At 41.4% G+C, this 11,957-nt stretch overlaps 1 pseudogene; it reads left to right on the forward strand.

The window, feature by feature from the left end:
* Window positions 1–1,588: 1,588 nt before the first annotated feature.
* LOC112079474 (lysophosphatidylcholine acyltransferase 2-like) lies at window positions 1,589–9,754 on the forward strand (annotated as a pseudogene).
* The last annotated feature ends 2,203 nt before the right edge of the window (window positions 9,755–11,957 follow it).

The raw sequence follows: 11,957 nt of genomic DNA on the forward strand, positions 1-11,957 counted from the left end.
GTTTTAGCAACCAGGAAATGGCGTAGAGATTCCTGCATAGTGCAACTTTAACTTTGCAGTCATTGTTTTTGTTTGACCTAGATTTTAAAGTGAAATATCTGTCTCAGCATCACTCTGTTACCATGGAATTGCCCCTATACATCAAGAGCTGTGGGATTTTCACACATTGAGAAATGCAGGAAGGAGGGAGGAGTAACAACTAGGTAATTTCACACTAACTTAATTCTTGTTCATCCTCAACTAAAAACGAACTGTCAAGCTGTTGTTTTTGTACCATCTCTTTGAAATGCAAGAGAAAGGCCATAATGTATTTTTCCCGCCCAGGCGCAATTTAGATTTTGGCCACTAGAAAAAAAACAAGCGTTTTGTACAAAGCAGTGTATGTACAAAGTTTGAAACTGATCCATTGAACCATTGCATATCTGTTACAAATATTGTATCAAGACTGCCCAAATGTGCCTAATTGGTTTATTAATACATTTTCAAGTCCATAATTGTGCACTCTCAAACAATAGCATGGTATTATTTCACTGTAATAGCTACTGTAAATTGGACAGTGCAGTTATATTAACACGAATTTAAGCTTTGAAAGCTTAAATGCTAATCACCTCATGCTAATCACATTAACTGTCCTGTGGGGGGACACAGATCCTGTAGACGTTTTAAGGAATGTAGCCTACATCAGCCCTTTCTGTGTATTTATTTATTTGTTTTTGTTTAATGTTTATTTAACAAATCAAGTCAGCTAAGAGCAAATTGTTATTTAAAATGATGGCCTACCAAGAGCCAAAAGGCCTCCTGCAGGGACAGGGGCTGGGATAAATTTAAAAAGTAAGACAAAACACACATCACGACGAGAGACACCACAACACTACATAAAGAGAGACCTAAGACGACAACACAGCATGGCAGCAACACATGACAACGCAGCATGGTAGTAACACAACATGACAACAACACGATAGCGACACAACATGGCAGCAACACGACATGGTAGCAGCACAAACATGGTACAAACATTATTAGGTGCATAAAACAGCACAAAGGGCAAGAAGTAGGAGACAACAATACATCACTCAAAGCAGCCACAAGTGTCAGTAAGTGTAAATGATTGAGTCTTTGAATGCAGAGATAGAGATAAAACTGTCCAGTTTGAGTGTAGCTGAAGCAGTCTTCATTAGATCTTGTCTGTATCGAACGAAACACTATCTACCTCTTCTTCATTATTTCCTCAGAATGGAGGGTGTCATAGAGATATGTTACATGAGGCCTGATGCAACACATGATAAATAAACCAAATGTGTTCTTCTGTGACTCAAAAGCAGTCCACTTCCCTCTCTTTGATTGTATGTGTTGATATGACGTGACCACAGCTACATGCAGCTGCTGGTTGTTTATCGCTCGTGTTCAGGTCTGTTTTATTTGATAGTTGTTAACACTAACTAGCTGATGAACATGGAGCACCAACTTAGCTCATAACAACTTAGTACAGTACTACTGACCATCAAAAGGCTAAGTTGAGGTCCTGACAACACACAGATCTATGTTGACTTTAATATTGGTCCATTCAGATGTAGGCTATATGTATCCATGTTCAGTGTCTCTAGGTGAATATTCCTGACAGTATACAACTGTTAGTTTAATCTGTATAGTTTCATGCTACATGTCTGTTGATGTTTGACTCTCTGGTTCCCCAGGTTCATGTGTCGGCGTGTGATGGCGTTCCTGGGGAGGTCCTACTACTTCTTCATGGGCTTCAGGGTGGTGGTGAAGGGCCAGCAGGTGAGCAGTGCAGAGGCCCCCATTCTGGCTGTGGCCCCACACTCCACCTTCTTTGATGGCATTGTGTGCATCGTAGCAGGCCTGCCCTCCACTGTGTCCCGCACTGAGAACCTCGCCACTCCTATATTCGGCAGTGAGTGTTGTTTCTGTCCGGGTTTTTTTTAGTAGAGGGATTTTTTTTCTTTTTCGTGTGTGTTTGTGAGTCAACGATAAGTGTGTGTGGGTCTGTCAACGATAAGTGCTGATATATGCTGATTCTGTTTGCAGATTTAATATCCGTTAGTGTTTATCTGATGTGTGTGTTTCCTTTCTCCAGGGTTTGTGCGGTGCCTCTAGCCTGTAATGGTGTGTGTTAGTGCTGAGCGATTAACTGACATTTTTAAACAACTAATTGACCAACAGCGGTTCAATTATTTAATTTCCATTTTTTTATTTTTTTTATTCTGTGAGCTCAATGCGTACATTGCATACATTCTCATACATTCTCTAGAGATAAATCAGATCCAGCCTGAACTGTGTGATGTTGTAGTTTCCAACAGGCCAATATTATACATAGTTTAGTGCATAAAACGTGGTAATTAACTACAATGACCATAATCTATTGCGCATCTGCTTGTCCGGTCTATGTTTCTTCTACGCCTGCAACGGAAGACAGAAGAATGCGAGATCGTGAGGTGATATAGAGAGCAGATGTTGCTTCGTGAGACATCTCTAACTAAAAATACATGATCAAAGTGATTGATAGTTGGTATTCAGCAGTCATAAAGTATGCCTTATTTACTTTGAAGAACTACAAAATAGTGATTTTGTCAGACAGCATAGGTAGCAACTCTATAGAGATGAGATGATGACTTGGAGTAAAATAATAAAGTCATCAAATGTAATATACACAATAAGTGAAATATTTTATTAAAGTAAAGTAATGTGAATAAATGATGGTTAATAAGTGATAAGCAGTAATGTGCAGTCACTACCATCATGGGACTTTTATTAATTGTTTTATTCTGTGTAACRGCATTCAACCCACATAATGMATAGTGCATTTAATCTTWMAWKWWWTWATCRTAMTCGAAACAGTAAAAAACACTAATTGCTCAGCACTASKGTGTGAGTTTCTGATGTGTGTTTCCTTTCTCCATCCAGGGTTTGTGCGGTGTCTCCAGCCGGTGCTGGTCTCCAGACAGGACCCAGACTCTCGTAAGAACACCATTATGGAGATAGACAGCAGAGCCAAGTCTGGAGGCCGCTGGCCACAGGTCTGTCGCATGCATATACACACACACAGTCTTGAATAACCTTGTGGGGACACACAATTCAGTCCCATTTAAAATCCTATTTTCCCTAACCCCTAACTCTAACCCTAGCTCCTAACCCTCAACCTAATTCTAACCCTCAACCTAATTCTAACACTAATTCTGACCTTAACCCTAAATCCCCCATAAATACCATTTGATCTTGTGGGGACTAACCAACTGGGGTCCATTTTTATTTCTTCATTTACTATTCATGTGGGGACTTCTGTTCCCCACAAGTATAGTTAAACACATACACACACACACATACACACAGCCATTTGAAATGTTTTATCATAATTTATCATGTCTTGTCTAGCTTGTAGTCTGACAAGGAGCTTGGGAATGAAACAGCATGCCTTTTCAAACCAAGAATTTGCCTTGTAAACTTCCTCTCGCGTGACATATCCTTCAAACACAATTTCTGTTGCTTCTTCTTTGTGACAGAAAGTCTGCTTCATTCAGCATAGAATGAAACACTGGACTAGATCCATCYACATTGTCAGTGGTGGTAGCCTAGTGGTTAGAGCATTAGGCCAGTAACCGAAAGGTTGCTGGATCATATCCCCGAGCTGACAAGGTAAAAATATGTCGTTCTGCCACTGAGCAAGGCAGTAAACCCACTGTTCCCTGGGCACCAAAGATGTGGATTTAATTAAGGCAGCCCCCCACACCTCTCTGATTCAGAGGGATTGGGTTAAATGCAGAAGACACATTTCAGTTGTACAACTGACTAGGTATCTCTTTCCTAAAATAAACATTTAGTTATTTATGTTCCAGATCCTGGTCTTCCCTGAGGGGACTTGTACAAATCGCTCATGTCTCATCACTTTCAAACAAGGTAGGTTGAACTTCACTACCATGTTTGTTTTTAAATAGGAGTAGAAACACCTTTGTGTGGATCCAAGGTATCAACTTATACCAAACAGTGTACTGTTGATAGGGTATGAAAATCATGTGGGACCCTACAATGTCCATGTTGTATTACCACTTAACAGGCTGGTTGTCATTTGTTTATAGTGGAGACAGACAGCCTTCCAGACAGTCTGCTGGGAGAGACACACAGTACCATCCACACTAGTGGTGTCATTTACTTAATGCAAATTCACTTGTAAACAAATGGCAGAGATATGGCCATCATGCGGTTGCAGAATGGTGTTAATTTAGCTTCCTTCTGGGGTGCTTGTGTAACCGGTGTGAAATGATTAGCTAGTTAGCTGTGCACCCTAGTAGAGTTTCAATCAGTGACTTCACCCGCTCTGAGACCTTGAAGTAGTTGTTTCCTTTGCTCTCCAAGGGCTGTGGCTTTTGTGGAGCGATAGGTAATGATGCTTCGAGGGTGACTGTTGTTGATGTGTGCAGAGGGTTCCTGGTTCAAGCCCAGGTTGGGGGCGAGGAGCGGGACGGAAGTAATACTGTTACAATTTGTTTTGACACAACACCTCTTCATTTACTCCCAGTATGCTACATGCTATGTGCCTCATTGTGTGGTCAGTCACCTGATGCACACACAATGGGCTTCTCCAGAGTGAAGGGGCCTGAGTGTATCCATTACTTCCTGAAACAGAACAGTAGCCATAGTGTCATGGAATAGATTGCACGGTGTGATAATGAACTTCAGAAGGAAATGACTGACTGATTATCTTCACTCAATACCAAGAACTAGGCTATTAGGATCTGAGTGAATTGTACAGTAGCAATTGCTATGGTTCAACCCTAACGCTGTAAACCTGAGAATGCATCTAATAATCAATGCAAATAACAGCATACAAGACATTTACATTACATTTAAGTCATTTAGCAGACGCTCTTATCCAGAGCGACTTACAAATTGGTGCATTCACCTTATGATATCCAGTGGAACAACCACTTTACAATAGTGCATCTAACTCTTTTAAGGGGCGGGGGTTAGAAGGATTACTTTATCCTATCCTAGGTATTCCTTAAAGAGGTGGGGTTTCAGGTGTCTCCGGAAGGTGGTGATTGCTCGTGACCTGGCGTCGTGAGGGAGTTTGTTAAGACATCAATTACACTCTATGGCATGTTACAGTTTTTGCATAGACATTTGCATCTAACGAATTATTTGTTATACTACAGTGCAATAGCCAAACCCAGACCAATACTAGTGGCTCCTTACAGTACTGATTGGTATATTGATCAGGGTTAGATGAATCCAGCTTCTGGTCTTGTTATTGGTTGGACGTGTACTGTGGGTAAATGAGTTGTCATCGGCTGCACTCTGTCCAATTAGTAGGCTGTCTGTGCTCCTGTGTTTGCACATATAGGTCGTGTGGTGTGTGTGCTCATTAAGTTAGAATAGTAGTCATTGCTGGTGCTGGAGGTCAGTAGGGTCTCACTCTGTCCCTCTCTCCCCGTCAGGTGCTTGTCCCTGGGGTCCGGTGCAGCCTGTGGTCATGAGATATCCCAACAGACTGGACACTGTGACTTGGACTTGGCAAGGCTTCAGCTCGTAAGTCTGCAGTGCACTCAGTGGATTACAATCATCAGTGTTGCCTCAACGCTTCGACGCTACATTTCCCCTGTTGTTTTCTGTACAGTCTCTCACATTGCAACTATGTTCCTGTAACTTCTCCTCATGGGCCATAGTTAGGCCTCAAACTCTGGGAATAGAGATTTTAACTGTTGAGCATGAATTGTTTTTCAGTTTAGTGGGCTTACATTTCAATTTTGTTGTATGGGATTACGTTATGCTTTGAATAGAGGTGATGATGATTTGTGGTGATGTTCTTTCAGGAAAACCCTGCTGCTTCTCACTCTGTCTCAGCTCTACACCAATGTAGAGATAGAGGTTAGTATTCAACACTACACAGGAATACTTACTTAGAAGGCCAAGAGATAATGACTTCATAACACATTCATTAGCAGTACCTATGTGTTATGTATGGTTTATAAAGGTGTTATGTATGGCTTATGAATGTTTATAAAGACCTTATCTTGGTAGCCTCCAGTTAGCCTGTACTTCCTGATTAGTCCCTGTTTTGACCTTTGCCCTTCCTCCAGTTTCTTCTCCAGTTACCCTACTGAGGAGGAAAAGAAAAGACCTGTGCTGTTCGCCAGGAGAGTACGAAATGTTTATGGCCCAGTAAGTGTGTGTGTGATGGTATTACAGCATTTAATAATAGCTTCCTTATGTCTATTCTTACCCATCTCTTCAATGCTATCCCTATGTGTGTACAGGGCCTGGGTGTGCCAGTGACGGACCACACATATGAGGACTGTAGACTGATGATCTCAGCTGGGGAGCTCACCCTGCAATGGAGGCTGGTCTAGTGGAGTTCAATAGATCAGCCAAAAACTTGAGTAAGACTGGCTCCTCTGCCGCTCTAATACTGTGCTATTGCCACTGTGGCAACACACTATGTCCTGTTATGTACTGTTGTGTCACCCACTGGCAAACTCCACACTGAAGTAACACTGCCTTACACAATACTGCTTTATTTGTCCACTGCTACATCGCAATTGTATATAGTTGACACACACACAGACCTACCACCTCTTCCTCCCTGAGTAAGTCCTTGTGTCCTGCCCTCCTCCTTTCCTCCCGGTCCGCCTCAGCCTGAAGTGGGACAACGTGAAGAAGGAGCTGGAGGGCTTTGCAGCCGTGGCCTGCTCCTGTAAGGAGGCCGCATCACCATCCAGGAGTTGCCAGCTTCCTCAAGCTGCCCATCAGCCCGCCCTGCAGGAGCTGTTTGCTCTCTTTGACAGGGTGAGAGCCAGTCACATCTAGTTCGGCTCAATTCTCTTCCAGGCTTTCCTGGTTGTGTTGGATTGGTGCAAGCTTGGTTGGAGGAAGTCTACACCATATTTCTTGCAACATTCCTTTGAAATCCACAAAGGGAAGTGTACGACTGCACTATTCTTTCGAAGCGTAGAGAATCAACCACAGCCATTCTGTCTGTTCTCTCCAACCTGTGACTGGATGGGCTAATAACCGAGGATTTAGTATGCTGTCCCCACTGCTTTGTTCATAGAGAGGGTAAACAAACTGTCTGAAAATAAAGAACATTGTTCTCTTGGAAAAACATAGTGTATTTGTAGAGTATTGTAGTCCACTGAATGCAATGTGTAGTCTGGCTTTGTTAACTGATACTTAGTGTCTGTCTCTCTCTAGGATAGATGGCACCATTGACTTCAGAGAGTATGTCATCGGTGTAACCATCTTATGTCGGCCAGCTAACACCGAAGAGGTCCTCCGCACAGCTTTCCAGGTTCGGCCAATAAAAACCCTGCTTGTTGCGAATGTTGCCGTGTCACATTTAGCTGTCCAACACATGACATTGGGGCGTTGGAACATAGCTGACGCAGACTGTGTCTGTGAGGTCTACCCATGGGTTGGAAGCAATAGAGGAGCACTCAGTGGCTATGATGAAGTCAAATATGTGTGGGGGGGTTTTGTAGTTGTGAGGGGAACATGAAGTAGGTTTGAAAGCCACACGGTCATAAGAGCAGAGTCTCGATTTCAATAAGCAAGCCTATGTGTTGTCATTACTTAACTAATGGTCTCCCTCCTCTCAGCTGTTTGACACTGACGAGGACCAAAGAATCACGCATGAAGAGTTCTCCTCCATGCTTCGCTCTGCTCTAGGCGTGTGTGACCTCAACGTCTCCAAATCTTTAAGGAGATAGATACAGACAGCTCTGAATTCATCACTTTCTGTAAGTAGACCCTTGTGAAGGTCAAAGGTTATCTGAAGTGGAGGACTCCAGCATGAACTAAAGGCAGCTGACTGCTTGCCATGACACCATAGAAAAGGCCGGGTTGAGCCTTGGATCTCTCCATTCTAGAAATATAGAAAGAGAATAATATATGGATTTGAAAGTGGGATATTAATATTTGTATAGTTTTTTTTATCCTTCGATTTTAATTCCCATAGGAAATTAACATTACTTTCACCAAAAGTAGCCTATTTTAAACAACAACTTTGTGGAATTTTTTTTGAATTTTTATGATGTAACAGAATTGCTTCTTTAGTCACTGACAATTTGAATATAGTTCTGATTTGATCCTCTCTGAAACTGAATTCCAGGTATTGTGAGCATTGATAATATACCAGATATACTACTSTAAGTTCTGATTTGATCCTCTGTCTCTCCATTTCCCTCTCCAGCCGAGTTCCAGGCGTTTGCCCTGAACCACCCAGAGTATGCCAAGCTGTTCACCACCTACCTGGAGCTCCAGCGGTACCAGGCCCTCCAGGGGGTGGAGTCAGAACTCTCCTYCACCAATCACGTCTCCTCTGAGGACAACCAGGAAGAGAGCATCTCTGACAAGAAGGACGACTAAGTCTGASGCAGAGACTGTCGTTGTGTTTGAGAGCATTACCATACATTTTGCTCAGTAGCTGATCACTGGCTGATCTAGCTGCAAACTGACTGATCTACTGTTAATAATACAGTTATTTAAGATCCAAGGTGATTTGTTGATCAGTAAGTCTGCAGTTGCTGACTGCAATGTTGTCGATCTAGATCATGTACAGAGACGGAACTCTTTTTGAGCTCTCAGTTGAATACACAGACAGACAAACYACTGATGAACCACAACAGGGTCTTTTCTATTGCACTGATTTTAGAGAACTGGAACCTCGTTTTGACAGCATAGCAAAGTATTGTGTTGACCACATARGAAATAGGATGATGTATGTTTAAAATAATGTTGCTTTTCTGCGATAATAAATAATATATTTTTTGCTTAAATTCTTTCTATGATTTTTTAGTGCCTTAAAAAGATTTGTAAGCAAGGTTTGTAAGAGCTATTGGTTGTGTTTCTGTACAGATGGGGTGGAATCATAGACCTCCAAGTATATTTTTTCAGATCCTTGTTGATGGCAGTAATGTGGTCATAGGAAGGTTGAACAATATACGGATATCCACTTAATCCTAATGATTTTAGGAAGTTGCTCATAGCAATGTTGAACTTTTTGCCAATGTTTTTTGTAGATTCCCCTGCTGATTTTTATTTAAGGCATCCCATTGTTTYGTCATAGTTTTGCCTCTTCAGATGAAAACTACCTTGTGCCAGCCCATAATCTATGTAAATGACCTGGATACCCTTCTGAGATGACTGTATCCTGTACTCTTTAATATGTCTACCTGTTCACCTCTGTTTTCTACAGAGTTTCCTTGAAGATAACTGGAAAGGCTGCCAAACGTTGCTTTTGTATGAGTTGAAAGTCTTTAATGTATGACTGGATTGCAGAAAACATCATTAATACCCGCTTTTTCTAATGATATCAATCCAATCTGGCAACCCAGCAAAGGAGCAATAATACAAGCTATAAGGATACATGCTGTGCTTGACAGTTTTTCCACTGCTCAGGGACACACTGTAAGTAGTGCTGCTGTATAATTAGCTAACGCTTTTGCTTTGCATCTGTTTCTATTTGCATTTCCATTGAAGAGTGATGTTGCTGAGGCAGCAGTGGAACCTTATGGCTTTAGCCAAACTAAAGCCCGAGCATCTACTGGAAAATAAGGCAATTTGTGAGCAAAAAGGCAAGTGTGCCTAGTAATACATACCCCCTGGAATACACTGTTGTATGGTTTCAAGTTAACTAGCGTGCATTGTTATTTATTTAGCAGAGCGCGTTGTTGCAATTATGTTAATTTTTGTGAACACAGCAAACTTTCTTTTTTTGCAATAAAATCCAGTACAATTTTAACTCTTCGATGACTTGTATTTTATAGCTTTTAAACTTCTGTAATTAGTATTTTTGCTTTCAACTTTCTTGTTCTAATTATGTGTATTCTCCCTGTTAGTGTACTGACTTGTGTGTATGTATGGTTGTTTGACTCAGTTGATTAGAGCTTGGCATGAGAAACTCCAAGGTTGGGGGTTCAATTCCTGTAGGGATCACATACACATACTATACATGTGTGCACTCACTTTACTGTAAATCCCGTTGTATAAAAAGTGTCTGCTGGATGGCATATATACTAAACAAAAATATAAACACAACATGCAACCATTTTAAAGATTTTACTGAGTTACAGTTCATATACGGAAATCAGTCAATTGAAATAAATTCATTAGGCCCTAATCTGTGGATTCCACATGACTGAGCAGGGGTGCAGCCATGAGGGCTAGGCCCACCCACTGGGGAGCCAGTGTTTTTTCCCACAAAAGGGCTCTATTACAAACAGAAATACTCCAAAGCATCCCCTGTCCCCCTCAGACAATCCCACAGACGAAGAAGCCAGGATTAGAGGTCCTGGGCTGGCGTGGTTACGCGTGGTCTGCAGTGAGGCCAGTTGGACATACTACCAAATTATCTAAAACGACATTGGAGGCAGCCTTTGGTAGAGAAATTAACATTCAATTCTCTGACAACAGCTCTGATGGACATTTCTGCAGTCAGCATGCCAATTGAACTCTCCCTCAAAACTTGAGACATCTGTGGCATTGTGTTATGTGACAAAACTACACATTTTAAAGTGGCCTTTTATTGCCCCCAGCACAAGGTGCACCTGTGTAATCATCATGCTCTTTAATCAGTTTATTGATATGCCACATCTGTCAGGTGGATGGATTATCTTGGCAAAGGAAAAAATGCTCAATAACAGGCATGTAAACAAATTTGTGCACAAAATTTGAGAAAAATACACTTTTTGTGCATATGGAACATTCCTGGGATTTTTTTATTTCAACTCATTAAACATGGGACCAACACTTTACATGTTGCATTTATATTTTTGTTCAGTGGGTTATCTGCATGTTCTGTTCTGTAACCCACCACCAGGTGACAGCAGTCATCCGCTTGACCAGCATCATCCCTCTCTCCAAGGGAAGAGGATAGGAGTTGAACAAGCCAATTGGAAGCTGGGGATGATTACATTTCTTATTGTATGATGGCCACGGGAGGATTGTGGCTATAATTTAGATTCATGTCAGCAGAGGTGGTGCAGTGCACATCTACAAAATGCTTGCTTTTAGCTTTTGTTACTTGATTCTTACTTACAACATTCATTGTAAACTGGGAGACAAATACAACCTTTTACCTCATGGTGGAGATAGTGATGTATGTATCATACAATGGCTGCGTTTACACAGGCAGCCCAGCTAATATTTTTTCACTAATTGTTATTTTGAGCAATCAGATCAGCTCTGTACATGTATTTATTTATTTATCTAACCTTCATTTAACTAGGCAAGTCAGTTAAGAACAAATTATTATTTTACAATGACGGCCTAACCTGGCCAAACCCTCCCCTAATCCGTACGACGCTGGGCCAATTGTGCGCCCGCCTATGGGACTCCCGATAACGGCCGGTTGTGATACAGCCCAGGATAGAACCAGTCTGTAGTGACGCCTCTAGCACTGAGATGCAATGCCTTAGACTGCTGCGCCACTCAGGAGCCCAAAGGGGATCTGATGTGAAAAGATCTGATGTGATTGGTCAAAAGATCAATTGGTAGAAAAAGTTATCTGAATTGGGCTGGCTGTGTAGACGCAGTCAAACTGGCCCAACATCTTTTCACTGGCATCTATTTACCAACATGCATTCTAGTGTCCAGATTACCACAATATATATATATATATATATATATATATATATATACATAATAGAGAGTTTTCTTTTAATTGTAAATTAATGTTTTGGCCTATTGGAAAGCTATGCTGTTGATACCGTTGATACCTTATGAATTGCTCTTCTTTCCCACAGTCAGGGGCATTAGTTAGCTCTGTGTAGTTTGTTTTTTACTCTCTTCTTTCTGTGTAAATCTCTCAGTTGACTATGGACCAAAAAAWRMWWTTCTGAAGAATTGTCCCYCAGAAAAGAAGGGGATTTAAATGRATGGGATTTAAACCTAACCRCAGMAGAAMATCTAATWGTTTGTGAAAGAAAAGTATAGCATTGATTACC

Source organism: Salvelinus sp. IW2-2015, unplaced genomic scaffold, assembly GCF_002910315.2.
Source record: "Salvelinus sp. IW2-2015 unplaced genomic scaffold, ASM291031v2 Un_scaffold8128, whole genome shotgun sequence".
NCBI lineage: Eukaryota > Metazoa > Chordata > Actinopteri > Salmoniformes > Salmonidae > Salvelinus > Salvelinus sp. IW2-2015.